Raw genomic sequence first — 20,485 nt, 5'->3', positions numbered from 1 at the left:
GGCAGTTTTCTTTTTAGAAATTTGTATTGGCATGTGACCGCGAGAGCTGGTAGCTGTGAAGGGAGGGTGGGAAAGAGACGCTTGTGGATGTCATATATTTTGTTTCACAGTTAAGTGCTCACCAGAAAAGACGTTGTACCTTTGTCAACCGATGAACTTGACTGTAAATGTTTTCACAAACTTTTGGTGAACGCTCACGTGACTTTTATGTATCCTCCTTGGATTGGGTACGTATCCACCTCGGAATGGATATATATCCACCTTGGAATGGGTATGTATCCTTCTTGGAATGGTATGTATCCTCCTTGGAATGGTTATGTATCCACCTTGGAATGTTTGTGTATCCGCCTTGGAATGGGATACGTATCCTTCTGGATGTGGCTATGTATCCTCCTGGATGTGGCTATGTATCCACCTTGGAGTGATCGTGTATCATACTTGCGAGTGGTTATGTAACTCCCTGCATCTTCCTCACACCACCTTTGGTTATTTTTGGTTAGACTGTTTTCAAACTTTGACCCTTTATTTTTTTTTTTTATCCCTCAAAACTAATTCTGAAGCTGCTGCTGCTGCTGCTATTGCACACACGAGTTGATGTTGACCACCACCACCACAGACTATCCCCTGCCACACAGGCAGCGCCACCGGGGATTCATTCACATCAGTCCACACACACACACACTCTCTCACACACACACACACACACACACACACAGAGGAACACACGACGTGTGAACCACCTTCCACGACTTGGGTGTCCTGGAGTGATTCACATTGTTTATGAAACAGAAAACCATACTTGAAGAATAAAAAAAAGAAAGAAGAATTTGGCCATGTGTGTCAGGACGCGGGGGCATGGCCTGCCCCCCCCCCCCCTTTTCCTGGGCCGGGGTTTACATTCTTGGTAAATACGTATATATATACACCGCGCCTTAAGTTGGGTTTTGTTTATCAGTTCCTGACTCGGGTATTTCCTTGTAATTTAAACAGGTGGCTGGCTGGAGACGACCCCCTCTCGGGCCGTGACTCGAGTGCCCACCCGATTGTCTCGCCCGCCATTGAGACAACTTCGATACATCCGTCATTGTTCTCCTCTGGTTGATTCGCTATTCAGGAAATGTATTTTAGTTATGATAAGAGAGGCAGTGTAGGAGAGAGAGAGAGAAAAAAAGGAACTCTTATTATCAAGAGCCAAAGTGTGTGTGTGTGTGTGTGTGTGTGTGTGTGTGTGTGTGTGTGTCTTGTGTTTGTGCGTTGGAGGGTGGAGGGAGGGAAGGGAGACGCAAGGCTTCAAACCCTGTGTTCTCAAGTGACGACTCTGAATTCCGACTTGTATATTATAAACTAAGGTTGTCTGTTATCGTCTAAATTGTTTATTCCTCCGCTTCGCCTATCTAAACAAGTTTTTTTTTTTCAGTGTTGGTGGTAGAGAGAGATGCGAGGTGAACTTTGCTCTGTGTATAATGTACGCTCACATTCTGAAGTGCATATAAATTTGCGGGAAGTAATTTCTTAGAATATCTTTATAATTATATTTTGTGAATATGTAAAAAGAAATAACTTTCCATTCTTTTTTTTCATCTTTTCTTTTTTTTCCTCTTTTTTTCCTCTTTTTTTTCTCCTCTCCCTCGATTCGTATCTCGTGATGCGGTCGTAGATCTTTGTTGCAGGTAATTTTACGTAATTGCCGAAGCATTGTAATGGCCGCATTAAGTGTGTTTGCCAACAGTATTATTGAAATGTTGGTCGAGTGGGCGTCGTCTGGCGTTTTTGTTATGTGTGTATAAATGTCGGTATGATGGGTGTTGCCTGGCTTGGCCGCCCCGACCTCTGCCGCTCTGACTGATCGCTATTGAACGTCGCCGTTTTTATAATTCTCAAAAGGCACCAGCTGGGTCTTGGCTCAGGGGGCAGGTGCGCGTATGCCATCGCGCCGCAGGGGGATGTGTGTGTGTGTGTGTGTGTGTGTGTGTGTGTGTACACTGACGAAGAAGCTACCGTAAGAATACCATCGGAACGAGGGAATGGTTGATCGCCTTGACTGGCCGTGTTATCGTAGACGCCTCCATTGCCATCACCCATCCCTGATGGATGGAGCCTATAGAACCTGGCGTCCTGCCAGCTATGGATATTGTAATGTATTTGGCATCACCTCAGGCGAATATCCGATTTCAAGTAGACATGGACGAGTTGAGAGCGTTTGGTCAGCCAGGAGGTTGAGGGCGGGCAGGGAACAAAAGTTCACTAAAGTTCTTAAGCAGTGAATTTTTTCTTCTTCTTCTCCTTCCTTCTTAATGTTAGTCAATGTCAATGAAATCATGGCAGGTTATAATTATCCTTGCATCAGTATTCTCTAAGGTCCATTATGATGAATTATGATAATGTTGGGGGCCCTTGCCTCACCCCCTTCAACAACCTGGCCCGAGTGTGTGCAATATTTGGCTTGCAGATTTAATAGTGGCTTTAAAAGAAGAATTTATTACCCACGCAAGTATTGTGACTGTGAGACCGGTGTCGGCCCAACCTTGATAATGTTGCCGGCCACTACACTCAACCCCCGGCATCCGAGGGAGGGGGGTTCACTCTCCTTCACCCTGGGCAGACCCAAGGGAGAACCTATATGTTCGGAGAACTCCATAAAGCGGCAACTCTCCTCCCCATCCTGCCCCACCCGGGCAGCGTGGAGCAAGAGCCTGGCGTTGGCTCAGATGGAGCTGACCGGACGTAACTATAAAGCTAGTAATTAAAGAGAGGGTGAAGCAATACAGAGATTATCTGAAGGTCATCATATTCGTGCCTGGCGCTCGGGACGGACGAACGAGCGGCCAGCCGGCCACCATCTCCGCTCTCTCGCCTGTCTGTCTGTCTGTGATCCGTGCCCGTCTACTGTCTTCTTTCTCATCAATCTTTCTTGTCACTTTGATATGTCTTACCGTTCTTTGCCTATCACTGTACGTTTCCAGCTGTCTACCGCTGCCCCCAACTCTCCCTACCCTTGTATGTCTGTCTCATCCTGTTTCTCACTATCTGGTGTTTATATCACAAACGTTGTCCTTGGTTTCACTGTGTTTCACTGTCTATCATTCACCATCTCCCCCATCCCCCCACCCTCATCTCACCTCCCCCTACCATACCTCCCCAACTTCCCTAGGATCAGGGTGGGGGATGGGGAGTGGAAGACTCCACGCCCCCTCATTAGTCCTTGTTATTGTTTAATAGATTTTTCATTTTTATTATTAATTACGGGTTACATGCTAGAGATTAATGGTCGGAGTTACGGCCAGTGACAGAGCTTGATTAGCAGAATGATTGGTGATTAATAAAAAAATGTACCTCATGATATTTAATGGTTATTTGGCAATAGGTGTTTGGACTGCGCTGTGGACGAGAGTTGTGCCCGCTTACGTTCCAAACAAGAGGGAGCTCAAAGGTTCGGGTGTGCTGGTAAGAGAAGGACAATACCAGACTCTTACGAGTCTTGACTGACTCCTTGTGGAAGATTAGTTGCCTGTGTGCAAGACTGGCTTTTGTGTTGCATGTTCATAACGTTAGTTGAACGTGTGTGTCTGTGTGTGTGTGTGTGTGTGTGTTGGATGAGTGTGCGTGTGTCATAGATGATGCCTCTCTTGAGTGTGTGTGTGTGTGTGTGTGTATGCGTGTATCTTTAGTGTATGTGTGTGTGTGCGTGTGAGTATCTTTAGTGTGTGTGTGTGTGTGTGTGTGTGTGTGTGTGTGTGTGTGTGTGTGTGTGACCTTTAGTTATGTGTGTCTCTTAGGTGTTAGTTTGTGTTATTTGCCTTTGAGTGAACCTCTTGATTTGCGCGTGCCATTTGGCCTGCCCCACGTGTGCCTCTGGGTGCGTGCAACACATTCCGCGTGTGGTTTACGCATGCGTTAACCGTCGTTGTTATCTCGACGCTCGTCCGGCGTTCGTGTGCCTTAGTTGAACGTGTTACCCGAACGCTTATTGCGTGTGTGTGTGAAGACAGCGCTGCTCGGGCCATGCGTTGCAACACTGTCGTCGTGATGAACCGGAGATTTTACAAGCCTTTCCCTTCCCACACTTGCCTTCTGATGTTTTACCTTCGCATTTGTGCCGTTATTTCAGAAGAGGTCGTTTGTCTTTTGTTTTTTTTTCCAGATGGGAGTCGTCTGTGGAGGAATACGTCGTCTCATCGGTTTCTGTTGTCGTGTTTCCTCCGGTCGTCGTTGTCGTCTCCAGGGGTCGTCTTTGTCCCTTTCTTAATCACCATCAACGACTTTACAGTTCCTGTTTTTTGTTTTGTTTTTTTCATCTCGTATCAGCGTCACCTTCTGCCTTCATTTTCCCATGACTACTGTTACTCTCGGCTGTTACTGCAGTGACTTTCGTTACTGCTGACCGTTGGGCCCTTACGATCGCTGTTTGTTACAGCTGTTGTTATGCTGTTACTGGTGTCCGTACAGCTGATCGTCGTCGTTGCATATGCTGTTACGGATGCCGTGATTGTCTCTTCGTGTAGCACTGTCTTCACCCGGCCGTCACTGCTGTCAGCGCCTTGGCTGCCGCTGGTAACTAAATGCAACTGTGTTACGCGGCGAGGGAGGGGTGTTAGGACGGTCCTTGTGGTGCTGGTGGGGGAGGGGTAGCCAAGGCCAGGGGAGCCATGCTAACTAATTTCATCTCGCGGTGGCAAGTAAAACCCCGTAATTTACTGATGTATTCTCGTTATGCAGGGAATTATATACAACCCGGGGCCCCACTTCGCGCTCCTGACCCTCCTTACATGAACAAGACGCATGCGACTTAGCCTCGAAAAGAATGAATAAATGAATATCGAACAGTGAAGGCGGCGTTTAATTTTCAAACGCACATATAAGCCAAGAGCAGAGAGAGAGAGGAGAGCGAAGCCATTGGAAGCACAGATGATGATGGTTCAGAGCGCCTGACAAAGAAGGGAGGCTGACAGATGATAGTGATGCCCAGGGACATAACAAATTACCTCACATTGTCCCTCCCGCAGGAGGAGTAACAGTAATTTAGACGTCAAAATAATATATGATAATAGATATCAAGGCAACTGTTAGATACATGTTGTGTCTGGATTCTTCACGGTATATATGTATATTGTTATATTGTACTTGTTTATAACTGGCTTAGGATCCATTTCTTGGAAGGGCACTGGAGCTAATTGTAGATTCCTTTTACAGAAACTCTTGTAGCTCCAAGGCTGCGCTATTTCCAGTAGCAGGGAAGTGATGGACTCATTTCGAGCGAGAAGCTCTTTGACGAGACTGTAACCCCAGTAATATAGTTCCTAAGGTGACTTTTTGCCTTGCGCTGTAACCTCATATATATATATATATATATATATATATATATATATATATATATATATATATATATATATATATATATATATATATATAATGATGAATATTCAGTAGTATCAGGTATGCATGTTGAGCATAAGTCAGAGGAACCCAGTATATATTCAATTTAGAAACTTGAGCAAGAGCTGATTGAAATAGCATTTAATGACGGAACCCGACTGAGCGGTTAGCGATGCAGTGGGCGCCGTATACGAGTAAAGATTTAATTAACTGCCTTAACGAAACCTCGGCTTAAATGTTGCACGTTAGGCAGTGGCTTTGAGGAATATAGATGTGGGGAGTGTGTTGGTTGGTTGGGGAGGGAGGGAGGGAGGGCTGTGTTTGTGGCAAGAAGGGAGTAATGTTTAGCAGAGTAGGTACCTAGGACGAGAGACGGCCAGAGAGGCTAGGCTAGCGCAGAGAGAGAGAGAGAGAGAGAGAGAGAGAGAGAGAGAGAGAGAGAGAGAGAGAGAGAGAGAGAGAGAGAGTTATCATTCCAAGGGTGGAAACAGAGGAGGGCGAGTGGGGGAGTATGGAGGGAAGAGGAAGGCAGTGACAGCTGGGGTGGTTGGTGGGCTGGGGCAGGGGGAGGATGGGAAGTATATGGGGTTAGCGGTCCCAGGCGGCACTGCTAGGGGAGGAAGGGGGAACCCTAGTGTATATAGGATATCTTAATTCCGGCAGGTGTTACGGCACCTTGTTCACTCGCCTTGTTGGTCAGCCACGTATGTGATGCGGCTAGTGGCGAGGAAAATGGAAGAGGAATGGGAAGGAGGAGGAGGAGGAGAGTACGGAGTAATGTGAGAAGGGAATGACTGTGGTAGGTTGAGCGGCGGCCGAGGGAGCCTTGGCAAGCCAGACTTGAGTATCGGTAATGTTGTATCGCCGCTGGTGTAAAGTGTCCCAGTATTACTGGAGGACAATGTGTCTTGTGACGGTGATGTTTTCTGTGGTTACTCTAGGGATGAGGGAAGAGACTGTACCTTTATTATATATTATTTCACATTCTGACCCGCACAGGTTACAAGGACAGGAGGAGTTGTACCCCCGCCCGGAGGAAGTAGTGGGGTGTGAGCGTGTAAGTCTGAGTTTGTGTGTGTGTGCCTAAATATGTATTCATGTTTGTACGTACGCCGGGCGGAGAGAGAGAGAGAGAGAGAGAGAGAGAGAGAGAGAGAGAGAGAGAGAGAGAGAGAGAGAGATGAGAGGAGAGATGGAGGGAGTGAGGGAGAGGGGGTGTGGAGGGGCTGAGGGGAGGATTGAGTTTAAGGAGCGGGGGGGGAGAGAACAGCTAACCTCCTCACAGTCACTCAAGTCGTATTCTAGGATTGAGGTCTTTGTTCTCATAATCAGTGAGAGTAATAAAAGTGTTATCACACTGTGCTTATGAACGGTATATTATAATGGAAAGTGATAACCTATCGTGGCATATCAACATGGAGACTTACACAATGGCAGCCGCTCATGTCACCAGGGATGTAAGCAACAGCGTCTCGCCGCACGCCAAGATCGACCCTCGGACCGGTCGGTCTCAAGAGTCATTTTGCCGGCTGAGCGGGTAAGGCAAATACATCGGATTATGCCCATAGGAAATTTCGGGAACCTGAGAGAGTGGTTGTGGAATAGTTTTTGATATATTTGTGTAATTCATGGGTGGATGATGTTGGGTAGTGCGGAGTAGTGCGGTGGCTGAGGGAGGCGGCGGTGGCGGTGTCGCTGCCAGGGTAAGGGAAAGTCGGCCTGGTCAGACTCCCGCCGCACCATGTTGATTAAGTGACGTCTGGCACCCATATGGCAAGACGCACGCTAAGCACACAAGACAGGCCACGCTCTGATACATATGGCAACATTTACTATACACAGACACGCTTCTATGAGGCCAGAATGGGAATCCTAAATCATTCTCTGATAGCTTTATCTGAGCGACCTACGTTGTTTACGTTCTCTTTAACGATGAAGGGAAATTTGAAGAAAAGAAAAGGTTTCACGATTCTAGTGTGAGTTTGTTGGAAGTTGGTCTTCATGCGTCCGGGTAACAGCTGGGGGGGGTTAAGGGTTGGCTGCAATCCTCCTTCAAACACGAGGCGAAAATAATGAATTAAAACCCTCACCGGCCACCCACACCCCCCCCAGACGACTGCGCAGCCATTTGTATTGTTCAGAGAGATCTATTCAGCTTTGCAATTTCGAGTCATTTATTTCTTTCAGTGCGTCTATTATTATATAACCATTACACCTGATATGAATAAATGAGCCTGAGAGGGGCGGGTTGCAATGCCTTATCAAAATAATTAATCTTGGGGGGCGCTCCGGAGCTCGTGTCATCATCATCATTATCATCATCATTATCATCGCCCTCATCATTACAATGACCCCCCCCTCCGAAAAAAAAAGAAATAAAAAAAGTAAAGAATTCTCTTCACTTTACTGTCATTTCCGCAACATTGTCCTTCTGTGTAGGACTCCCGCATGGGTCCGTCTTTATACATACATATATATATATATATATATATATATATATATATATATATATATATATATATATTCGTGTATCTCATTGTCTAAGTATATCCGCCGGGGTTCGACCCCGCAGCCTGCGTGTATGGTGTAAACACGATGACGCCATGATGAATAGGCGAGGGGAATTGCGTTTTTTTCTTTGTCACCCTTGCCCATATGTATATATATATATATATATATATATATATATATATATATATATATATATATATATATATATATATATAAACTCGCTGACGATCTAAGGTGAAATTATATATACATGTACATTATATATATATATATATATATATATATATATATATATATATATATATATATATATATATATATATATACACACGTAACCATTTACGTAAATTAGTGTATTTGTCTTACATCATTAATCACTCGTATATTAGGCTTAAAGATAGCAAATGTTAGAGCGGCGTCGGGCTAGGCCGCTCGAGGCTTGGTGAGTGGGTGCGTTTGGCCGGCTGTGATCCACACTGTTGTTACGTGTCTTATCCACTGATACTTCTTGCTGGTGAAGATAACCTGAAATACAATAGCTTCTTATCTGCATTTAGTGTATCTCTTTTCTATAAGTTAGTTATATAACTTTTATAGAGTGGAGTATTAGTATATATTTCTATGTACTAGAAGGAAGCGCTTGGGATTAATGATGGAGTAATTGCATTGTGTCCACCGTTTCCTATTCGTGTTATCTAGAGGGTAAGATAGAGTATAGAGTCCTGGTTCAGGTCTTGGACCATTACAACTCTAACATCAGCCGAACACAAGGTGTTGTATTTCCTCCCCACATCACCGACATCACATTACCTGGGTACAAGAAGACCCCTGGCGTTGCTTAGCGTAGCGTTGCCCTTCTCTTAGGGTGAAGGTTTATATGGAGGGTAAACAAGGGGGTTCGTAGGGTGAAGGGCTACGTGTAGGGTGAAGGATTGATCGTAGGGTGAAGGTCTGCGTGGACGGGGTGGGGGTGTGTGGATGAGCGCGTCTGGCTAGTGGTAGCGCCCGGGATATGCCAACACCCCGAGCCCCTCTGTATTTGGTTTGGTCATTTCCTTCGTTTTCACCATACGGGCAAAAATTTCTCCAGAGCTAACACAATCCCCCCCACAGCCCCCACACCCCCTTCTCTCCCACCTCCATCTCCCTCTCCCTCCCTCTCTCTCCTCTCCTCTTCCTCCTCCCCCCTACCCATTCCAGCCATTAAACAGCCTCCCCTACACCCGCCATTAGGCAGCTCACCCCCTCCCACCTGCCTTCCCCCCGGCCCCTACACCTGGTCAGTGTTTGAGATGGCTGCACATCCTGACTTATGTAAATCTGTTTTATACTCGAACGATCACATGTATCGCGTGAAAAATAAAGATAGGAACAAGTATATAGGATTTAGAGGCTTGTGTGGTCTAGTGGAAGGGAAGGAGAGGGGCAAGTGGTGGGATGGTAAGGGGTAGGAGGAGATGTTGTGTGGCATAGGCTTGGTCAACATCCTCTCGCACACCTACGTATAACATCACCACATCACACACACACACACACACACACACACACACACACACACACACACACACACACACACGTCTGCCAGGGGCAAAAAAAAAAAAAAAAATCACGTCTCCAACAAGCCACCCACACACACCACTGTAAAACCCACGCCATACACACACCTGTACATTCGTCAACTATTTTTACCCTGTCACAACTGTACCTTTCATTGGCCAACCACGACTCTCTCCTCTACCAAACCACCATAGGAAAAAAAAAAAAAAAAGAGGTGGCGATCGGTACTTAGCGTTGAAGCATATCCTCTCTCTCTCTCTCTCTCTCTCTCTCTCTCTCTCTCTCTCTCTCTCTCTCTCTCTCTCTCTCTCTTGATCAGAAGTGTCATCCCACCGGCCAATGGAGGCGGATCAGCTGGTTCTGGGAGGGGAGAGGGGAGGGGTTGTGCAGCCTTGTACCGGGCCTTATCAAGTCTCTGATAAAGAGACAAAGAATTATTTGTTCGTCCATCTCGGCCTGAGTGTGTTTTTTCTGTGTGGTAATTAATGAGTGTATATTTTTTGTGTAGGTGTAGTCTTTGGGGGGGGGGGGGTTGTGGTCTGTGTGGCTGCGGCGAAGACCCCTTGACCTTCGGTATATATGTATGTATATATATATGTGTGTGTGTGTGTGTGTGTGTGTGTGTGTATGTGTGTGAAATATAGCAACGTACGAATCACCTTTGTGTGCCTCGTGGAAAAGTGGGATTCGTTCGTATATTGATGTAGAGAAATCTGTTATTTCCCTGTAGCATACTGGTCATGCCATGGTCGAGCAGTGAGTATAGGTGATTGGAGGAGCTGGGCTTGTGTGTACCTGATCTACCCATGGATCTGAGACAACCCCACCCCCATCCTCACCCTAACCCACTTCCCACCACTGTTCCACCCACTTCCCACCACTGTTCCACCCACTTCTCACCACTGTTCCATTGCCCGAAGGTAACTTTCCGTGGCCAAACTCTCAGTCTCACTCCCTCCTCTCCCACACAGACGTCTTGCAACCGCCCACACTTAACACCAAGGCGGCCCTTTCTCTTTCCCTCTTCCATCTCCTCTCCTGCACCACCCCCTCCCTCCATCACTCTCCAGGACAGCAGAAGAATATAATTTACCGCCAGGAAAATGGATTGTCGAAATTATTACTCATCGGCTCCAGGCCCAAATGAGGCGGCCTAAAAAAATACCTGAGTATTTATTATGGGCCAGTTATCAAAACAGTCATCTTGCCTCCGCTTACGCCCCTCTCGCCTGCCACACTTCCAGATTATGCCGCACTCCCGCCTCCCTCTTCTGCCCCCCCTTCCTCTGTGCCTACTCACTATATATTCACCTTCTCGCATCCACACTAACCCACTGTATTAGTACGCCGTCTCGCCTTTCCCAGTCACACTTTTGTCATTAAGGTTTGCAAATAACAAAAAAAAAAAAATTTTGCTCACTTCTCGACCTTGTTCTCAGCTCCACTCTTACTACTGCCCCTTTTTCTCAGTGGCTTACATATAAACCTCCCTGAGTCCGTGCTCACGCTGGCCACACAGCTCCGTGGGTCCGTGCTCACGCTGGCCACACAGTTCCGTGGATCCGTGCTCACGCTGGTCACACAGCTCCGTGGGTCCGTGCTCACACAGGCCACACACTTCCGTGCTCACACTGGCCACACAGTTCCGTGCTCACACTGGCCACACAGCTCTGTGGGTCCGTGCTCACACTGGCCACACAGCTGCATGAGTCCGTGCTCACACTGGCCACACAGCTGCATGAGTCCGTGCTCACACTGGCCACACAGCTGCATGAGTTCGTGCTCACACTGGCCACACAGCTGCATGAGTCCGTGCTCACACTGGCCACACAGCTGCATGAGTCCGTGCTCACACTGGCCACACAGCTGCTGAGTCCGTGCTCACACTGGCCACACAGCTGCGTGAGTCCGTGCTCACGTTGGCCACACAGCTGCATGAGTCCGTGCTCACACTGGCCACACAGCTGCATGAGTCCGTGCTCACGTTGGCCACATAGCTGCATGAGTCCGTGCTCTTTCTTGTGCTGACTTTCCCCACATAGAGACTCATACACTGGGTCACCTCATGAGAACCATGTACCTCCCGACCTCACTCCATTCCATTCCCTCTCTGCCTCCCTCTTCCATACACAGACACCACCACCCGCTCATCTTCCACCCCCTTCCCCTCCCCTCCACCTTTCCTCCTGGGCCGTCACGCATTTATCACGGCATTATTATTCATTTATCACGGCATTATTCTTCATCTGTCTTCCTTTATCCCCGTTGCCTGTGTCCGGACCTCGCCTCAATGGCCTGCACCGATTTGTAAGTGTTTAGATTGTGGCCGTTGATTTCTGCTTCGGGGTTTAGTGGGTTGGATGGGAGTCACTGTGAGGTTGAGTTGAAGAGGTACGGGAATTATGGTGGGGTTAAGTTGGGTTGAAGGGGGTACGGGAATTATGATGGGGTTAGGTTGGGTTGAAGAGGGTACGGGAATTATGATGGGGTTAGGTTGGGTTGAAGAGAGTACGGGAATTATGGTGAGGTTAGGTTGGGTTGAAGAGGGTACGGAAATTATGGTGGGGTGAGGTTGGGTTGAGGGGGTACGGGAATTATGGTGAGGTGAGGTTGGGTTGAAGGGGTTACGGGAATTATGATGGGGTTAGGTTGGGTTGAAGAGGTACGAGAATTATGATGGGGTTAGGTTCGGTTGAAGAGGGTACGGGAATTATGATGAGGTGAGGTTGGGTTGAAGAGGTACGAGAATTATGATGGGGTTAGGTTGGGTTGAAGAGGGTACGGGAATTATGATGAGGTGAGGTTGGGTTGAAGGGGTTCGAGAATTATGATGGGGTTAAGTTGGGTTGAAGGGGGTACGGGAATTATGGTCGGGTGAGGTTGGGTAAGAGGGATGGGGTGGGGTTTAGATCGGGAGAGGTTTTGGTGATGATGGTTGGTGCGTGAGGTTATAGAAGGAGAAGGTTGGGGTGAGAGGTAGCAGGTGATGGATGATGGGGGGTGTATGGGTGAAGGGGGTTCTATAGGTTAAGGGGTAAGGTGTGTGTCATCGGTGAGGTAAGGACACTAGACGTGGTAATGACCGCTTCGTTGCACCTGACTCGCTTAAAGTGGGATACGTAGGAGGACCCAAGATACGTACTTAAGTGTTATTATTCACTATGTATCACTATAGAAGAAACAGGGTACATACACTAATACAGTAGTGCTCAGGATACATACTTAAGTGTTATTATTCACTATGTATCACTATAGAAGAAACAGGGTACATACACTGATACAGTAGTGCTCAGGATACATACTTAAGTGTTATTATTCACTATGTATCACTATAGAAGAAACAGGGTACGTACGCTGATACAGTAGTGCTCAGGATACATACTTTAAGTGTTATTATTCACTGTGTATCACTATAGAAGAAACAGGGTACATACACTGATACAGTAGTGCTCAGGATACAAACAATGATACAGTAGGGCTCAGGATACATACTTAAGTGTTATTACTCACTATATATCACTATAGAAGAAACAGGGTACATGCACTGATACAGTAGTGCTCAGGATACACTGATACAGTAGTGCACAGGATACATACAGTGATACAGTAGTGCTCAGGATACATACACCGGTACAGTAATGGTCGGGATTCATACTGATAGAGTGGTGCTTAGGGTACATACACTGATACTGTAGTGCTAAGGATACATACATTGATACTGCAATGCTCAGGATACATACACTCATACAGTAGTGCTCAGGGAACATACAGTGATACAGTGGTGATCAGGATACATACATATGCCGTAGTGCTCAGGATACATACACTGATGCAGTGGTGATCAGGATACATACACATGCAGTAGTGCTCAGGATACATACACTGATGCAGTGGTGATCAGGATACATACACATGCAGTAGTGCTCAGGATACATACACTGATGCAGTATTGCTCAGGAAACATACACTGATACAGTATCGTTCAGGATACATACACTTATAAGGTAGTGCTCAGGATACATACACCGCTACAGTATCGTCCAGGATTCATATACCGCTACAGTATCGTTCAGGATACATACACTGCTACAGTGTCGTTCAGGATACATACACTTATCAGGTAGTGCTCAGGATACATACACCGCTACAGTATCGTCCAGGGTACATACACCGCTACAGTGTCGTCCAGGATACATACACCGCTACAGTGTCGTCCAGGATACATACACCGCTACAGTATCGTCCAGGTTACATACACCGCTGCAGTATCGTCCAGGATACATACACCGCTGCAGTATCGTCCAGGTTACATACACCGCTGCAGTATCGTCCAGGATACATACACCGCTGCAGTATCGTCCAGGATACATACACCGTTACAGTATCGTCCAGGATACATACACCGCTACAGTATCGTCCGGGATACATACACCGCTACAGTATCGTCCAGGATACATACACCGTTACAGTATCGTCCAGGATACATACGCTGGTAAGGTAACGCTCGGGGATCCTAATTGAGTCGAGTTTCGCGTTTATGGAAAACTCCTGTATTGATGCCACGTCATTTAGTTGCTTCAAACTTATTAATCACCTGGCAGAGTTTCTAGCTCATTAAGTTTGGTAATTAGTCAAAAAAACATCAATAGGGTGAATTATGACTCGGGGTATATGAAATGAAACTTGCCTTCTGTATCAAGATAGAGTTCGGAGGGCCGTGGATGTGCCGTGTATATATATATATATATATATATATAATAGTCAGTAATCGAGTGTTTACTGGAATAGAATGTGCCTTATTTTTGGCGTTCCTGAATTTTTTGTTGCGGGAGTGTGTTTAGCGTCGGTGTGTGTGTGTGTGTGTGTGTGTGTGTGTGTGTGTGTGTGTTGCGTGCGTCAGACGGGGATGGTGGGTAGGCTGACCCCGTTGTACACAGCCACGCCACAGTCTTGGAATCAGACGCAGGATAGATACAACATGTTATCGGTAGGTTGATCATGAATCACCCTCGGCTCTGAACCGTGTGACGACCTACTGTGTTGCGCCTCTGTTATGTATTGGCTCTCGGCCGTGTATGTGTGTGTGTGTGTGTGTGTGGCGGCCGTAACGGTTGCGGCTCAGTAATGTACATTAGCGACCCCTGGGATCCGACCTGTAGCGTACGATCCCCCCGTGTGATTCGCAATGTGTATTGTTTCCTGATGTGTACATGGCTCCCAGGACGCGCGGAGAGATGCTGTGGGTGGGTCTCTTGACTGATTACTTGAGGAAATGGCTGATTTCTGCCCTGGCCTCTGTGGCCGTGCTGGAAGTAACCCTCAGCAGAGAGTGTAGGACGTCTTGGGGCGTTATCCTATACTGAAGTTCCAACTCACTTGCGGCAAATATCAGATAGAAATGAGTCGTTCGTTCGAAGCGGCCTTGTTCATTGTTCCGGAGCAGATCTCGTAGCAAGGCAATCTCGACCCCCCCCCGAAATTGGTAACAAAAAACGCCAGAAACATTCCGAACCCGACCAGACGCATCTTGGCTCAAAGATTCACACACACACACACACACACACACACACACACACACACACACACACACACACACACACACTGTCTTTGCCTGAAACAAAGAATCTCAGCAGATGTTCTGCGTGTTCTTGTTACTTGAAAAGTTAGAGGCCGAAGGGGGAAAAAAAGGGGGGAGTCCAGGCAGCCGATATATCGGTGAAATACAAGCAGAAAATCCATGATTTACTAACATTCGCTTTTTCAAAAAAAAAATAAAGATAAAAACATTCCTCGACTCTGGTGAAATCTACGTGCGTATAGGAGTTCGGATCTTATGTGGAGTGAAACTCAATTAGTTTTATCTTAGGCTGAGAAAATGATCCCATATATCTTCACCTTCAAGACCTGCCATGTTATTAACGATTTCTCGTACTGATAAGTCACCGTGGGATGGCTCGCCACTCCCCGTGGTATCTGATAAAAGAAATACATGTGTAAGTTCCTGGGCCCAAGGCTTTCAAGGAAGGAGAATTACCTATACGGGTGGGTATGTTCAGCTCTTCCTGTTGTGTGTGTGTGTGTGTGGGGAGGGAGGGCAGCGATCTCACTACCCGTTGAGAGGTATTGTCCGGTGTATTTCAGTCGGTTCAGCTTACTCATGGTTACCACAGAGTCCTGGGGCTGACGGACGATAACCATCTGAACCTCCTTCATTAGTACTCTGCAGATATCTGTCTTCCTCCCCCACACACACACACACTCGCACACCTCCTTCACTCTCCTCTCCCCCGCATCCTTCCCTCCTCCCGTCTCTCGCCCTCATGCCGCCCTCCGAGGTCTCTCTCTCTCTCTCTCTCTCTCTCTCTCTCTCTCTCTCTCTCTCTCTCTCTCTCTCTCTCTCTCTCTCTCTCTCTCTCTCTCTCTCTCGTACATCCGTCTCTTCCCTTCGCCCTGCTTCGTCTTGACCCGTGCAAATGCATCGGTTGCCTCCTCCTCCTCCTCCTCCCCCCCCAACTCCCTCCCCCATTCCTCACTATCTCTCTGCATCACCTGCAGCTCCCCTCCCCCCCTTCCCCCCCTCCAAGAAAAGTAGGTGAGTGGGGAGTGAGTGAAAGAAGGGGGGAGGGAGGAGGGGGGGGGGGAGAAGAGGGCGAAGGGGAGGAAAAAAAAAAAGGTCCAAAATTTCCTCCCCTCTGGCCTTGTATGGGACGAGCCGGGAACCATTTGTTTCAGCGTTAAAAGCATCGACCTTTTTATCATATTGAAAAGTTTGGAGCAGAAAAAGGCGCTATTCATTTCCACGCTGCGCTATCGACGGCTCGCATTTTTCTTTGTCAGCTCTGACGTGCACAAATAACTCTCCATTATTTACACTCCGAGCTGTATATGACTAGAAAGTGGAGACCTGGCCCCGGGGACGGGGCTGGGATGGGAGGTGGTGGTGTCGGGGGGAGGGGAGGAGGAGTGTGCGTGTGGAATGGAATGGGAAGGTGTTGGTGGAAGGGAAGGATGAGAATCTTGGGATGGAAAGGAATAAAGGGGCTCTTGAGCAGTGGAGAATAACGTTGAGGGGAGAGAAAGACTTATGATAGTATACTGAGGAGGAGGAGGAGAGTCGTGAATGGGAGAGGGCAGATGGGATGGGTTGATGTTGGAGACGAAATGTGAAAGGACGGAATTATAAGGGTGATAAGGATGAGAGAGGGGTGTTGACGTGGATGAGAGAGGGAAGGTGGTGTTGACGTGGATGAGAGAGGGAAGGTTGTGTTGACGTGGATGAGAGAGGGAAGGTTGTGTTGACGTGGATGGGAGGGAAGGAAGTGTTGAGGATGGGACGGACGAGGGAAAGCTGTAATGATGGAGGTGGGAGGTAGGGAGGGAGGGAAGGGAGATGGTAGTGATAAGTATGGTAGATGTAGCGGGGAGGGGGTTGGAGGGGTCTTGTGGTCGGGATAGTAGCGTGATGGCTAGAGAAATACTTGAGACATTAGAGAGATGGACGGATAAGAGAGGCATTGTTTCCAGAGCCGATATGCAATATGGACTGGGATTGGATGCTGTATGGATAAGGATTGAATGCATGCGACAGAGATCGGAGGTAACTGGGAAAGGTGTTGGATGGTATGTGGTATTATGATGGTATTGTGTATGGAATCAGGACGGTGTATTATTTACTCTGGGGATGATAGAATGGTTGAGGTGAACGGGGTCGAGCTTTGGATAGAGGTAGGAGGATGGGGGCTGTTGTGGTGATATACGGGAAATTCGTTTTTACACCATCATTATCGTATCCAAAAATCAATTCTGTATCATTATCTTATCGTGGATATTTTCGATCTGTCATCTGACACTCGAGAGACGTGTTGTGGAGGGCTGCAATACAGTCTGTATAGAGGGCTTCTGTGGTCGGCTCTTGGTGTCTGATTTAATATTTTTCCACGGTAATGTACCACGTGAGGTTGTGGGGTAGAATACCTTCAGGCTGAGGTGTCTGGCTTGCTACGCCTAGATCAACACTTATCTCTTTTTTCGTGTAGTTTTAAAACTAGTCTTATGATGACAGATGTCGGCAAAACAAGTATTTCTTCATCTTTGGCCAGGTGACGTTGTCCTCGTTACCTTGACATTAGCGGAATGATTACATTTTAATGCTGGGCATATAGAACGTACCGTCTTTGAAGGTAATTGATTACCTCTCTCGAATAATACATCATCCACGAACACTTGAGATCTTCGTGTATGGGTTGTGATAAGCATCAGAGAGGTAGTTCTTTTTTTTTGAGTCATTATGATCTTTCGTATCACAATGCCGTTTTTGGGCCTGTGTCTTGGTATTAGATGGTATTGTGAATAAACCTTAATGTCAAGTGGAGATCCTGGAAGAGGGAATCTCACGGCTGGCTGTCGGGAATGTGAGAGTACAACCTCACCGATTGTGATTCCAGTAACGTGCTGAATCTAACGAAAAGAACGTATAACTTCCTTGTTCTTGAGGTTGTGATGATTGTAATGCGGTATGACCTGGTGGTGGTGGTGGTGGGGTAAGGCATGAGGATGGGTAAGAGTCTGGAGAACAGGCACCAGCCATTCGCTACCTCGTCAGGACCACAGACACAAAAGTGGGTGATCTTGTTACGGTCTCTGGAGACACCAGCTTAAACATAACGACCCCTTGCTGGTCAGGTCCCTCGTAGTCACCTGTGTAGCAAGGCAACTGTTGTTTCCACTTATGAATCCAAGCGCTGGATTCAGACGTTCATGCGGATGCTGGAATCGTTCATCCATGCGCTAGAATCACTCATTCCGACGTTCATCAAGATTGTGGAATCGTTCATCCAGACGCAGGAATCGTTCATCCAGACGCAGGAATCGTTTATCCAGACGCAAAAATCGTTCATCCAGAGAAAAGAATCGTTCCTCCAGACGCTGGAATCGTTCCTCCAGACGCAAAAATCGTTCATCCAGAGGCAAGAATCGTTCCTCCAGACGCTGGAATCGTTCCTCCAGACGCAAGAATCGTTCCTCCAGACGCTGGAATCGTTCCTCCAGACGCAGGAAGCGTTCCTCCAGACGCAAGGATCGTTCATCCAGACGCTGGAATCGTTCATCCAGACGCTGGAAGCGTTCATCCAGACGCTGGAATGGTTCCTCCAGACGCAAGAATCGTTCCTCCAGACGCTGGAATCGTTCATCCAGACGCAAGGATCGTTCATCCAGACGCTGGAATCGTTCATCCAAACGCAAGGATCGTTCATCCAGACGCTGGAATCGTTCATCCAGACGCTGGAATCGTTCATCCAGACGCAAGGATCGTTCATCCAGACGCTGGAATGGTTCCTCCAGACGCAAGAATCGTTCCTCCAGACGCTGGAATCGTTCATCCAGACGCAAGGATCGTTCATCCAGACGCTGGAATCGTTCATCCAAACGCAAGGATCGTTCATCCAGACGCTGGAATCGTTCATCCAGACGCTGGAAGTGTTCTTCCAGGCGTTCATCCAGACGCTGGAAGCGTTCCTCCAACTAATACATCAGACAGATGTGTAGGTCTGATACTTTCCTTCTCTTTTTTTTTTTCTCTACGTGATTACACCTCATGGGTTGAGCATTTGGTAATCGATCATTACATTTCTCTTGAACGATCGACTTGGCGGTCACGATTCCGGCGAAATGACAGGAAGGTGGATGTGGAGTGAGGGGGGAGAGGGGGTATTGTAGGGTTGGTGTTGGAGGAGGAGGGGGAGGTAATCGGCACAAACCCCCCCACCCTCCTCCCTCCCCCCCAGCCACCGTTCACCCACCCCTCACCCAACCTGTGTGTCAACAAAATGATGATTCGTGACATCATTTACCTCTGGCTGTGTTAAGGCGACCTTTCGTGACCTTTGACCCTTTTACCTTTGCCTCGGGGGAGAGGGGGTGGGTTAGGGTCTGGTGGGGAGACAATACAAGTTGGTCTTGGATCCTGGGTTTCCTACCTGGTCACCGCTTGTTTCCTGGAGGTCAGCAGGGAGGTCAGTCACCCTTTAGGGTCAGCAGGGGGTCAGCCCCTAATGTCGCGGCGGGGGGCCAGGTCAGGTCAGGTCACACGTTGGATGAATCGAGACGTAGGTGACTCTTGTGTCAGAAGGCGACCGTGGCGACGACGCACCCATGCCATCAATACGACCTCCAGTAACAGAGGTGGAATCCCGCGGGTGTTTGAGGGTTCATTTACTTGTTGGCTGCGCCGCCAGATGGCTCGGTGTTTATCTGAAATAGTCAACGCGATTGAGGTGGGTTCTGTTTTGACGTGGCTTATAAATGGCCTACCATGTCCTATTAGTTTAATGCGACCGCCAGTGTGTGAACCGTAATTATTGAGTGATAAATTATTGAACTCGTGAATCTCGCCAGGTTGTGCTTTCAGGTCGATTATTTCCGGGTTGGGCAGCGGCGGCTCCGGGTCCCGACTCCCACCTCCTTGGTGGATACCAGCGTAATAAAAGTTATTATGATTGACAGTTATAATACCCAGGTCATAATACCTACCCAGGAGTTGGTTGACTTCGTAATGGTACGAAGGACATGGTGTTAGGAAGTCAGTATATAAGTTGAACTACTCCAATTTTTATTTTTGTTGCCCCTCCCAGATCTCAGGAGTTCAACACACTTATTCCCAGGCCACTTTGTGGTTTATTAACCCTTCATAACCACTTGTGAGTCACGGGTTATAGTATCGTACTGTACGTAGCTTTTGCAACAAACTGTACCCCTGTTATCGCCACTCACAGTGTGTGTGTGTGTGTGTGCACGTGTGAGAAGGATCACCACCAACACATCTAACATCAAGCCGCCCCCTCACCAACACAGGCATGACCCAGACCCCTCACACCCATCACCGACGCTGCCATAACCCAGCCTCCTCACATCATCACTTCCACCATCACCAACATGACCCACCTCCCTCACACTAACACCAGCATAGCCACAACCCTGTGGCGCCTTCCCTCCTCCCCTTCACACCATCACCTTCACAGTCATGACCCATCTTCCTCACACCATC

The 20,485-nt window shown here is 47.6% G+C and overlaps 1 protein-coding gene across 4 annotated transcripts in view; it reads left to right on the top strand.

Moving 5' to 3' along the window:
* The window catches only part of LOC139753729 (uncharacterized), a 579,254-nt gene that overhangs the window by 438,435 nt on the left and 120,334 nt on the right, over positions 1-20,485 (top strand). The window lies entirely within an intron of this gene.

This window comes from Panulirus ornatus, chromosome 15 (assembly GCF_036320965.1).
Source record: "Panulirus ornatus isolate Po-2019 chromosome 15, ASM3632096v1, whole genome shotgun sequence".
In the NCBI taxonomy this organism is placed as follows: Eukaryota; Metazoa; Arthropoda; class Malacostraca; order Decapoda; family Palinuridae; genus Panulirus; species Panulirus ornatus.
Note: the sequence above shows the minus strand (reverse complement) of the source record. Positions and strands in the feature narration are given on the sequence as shown.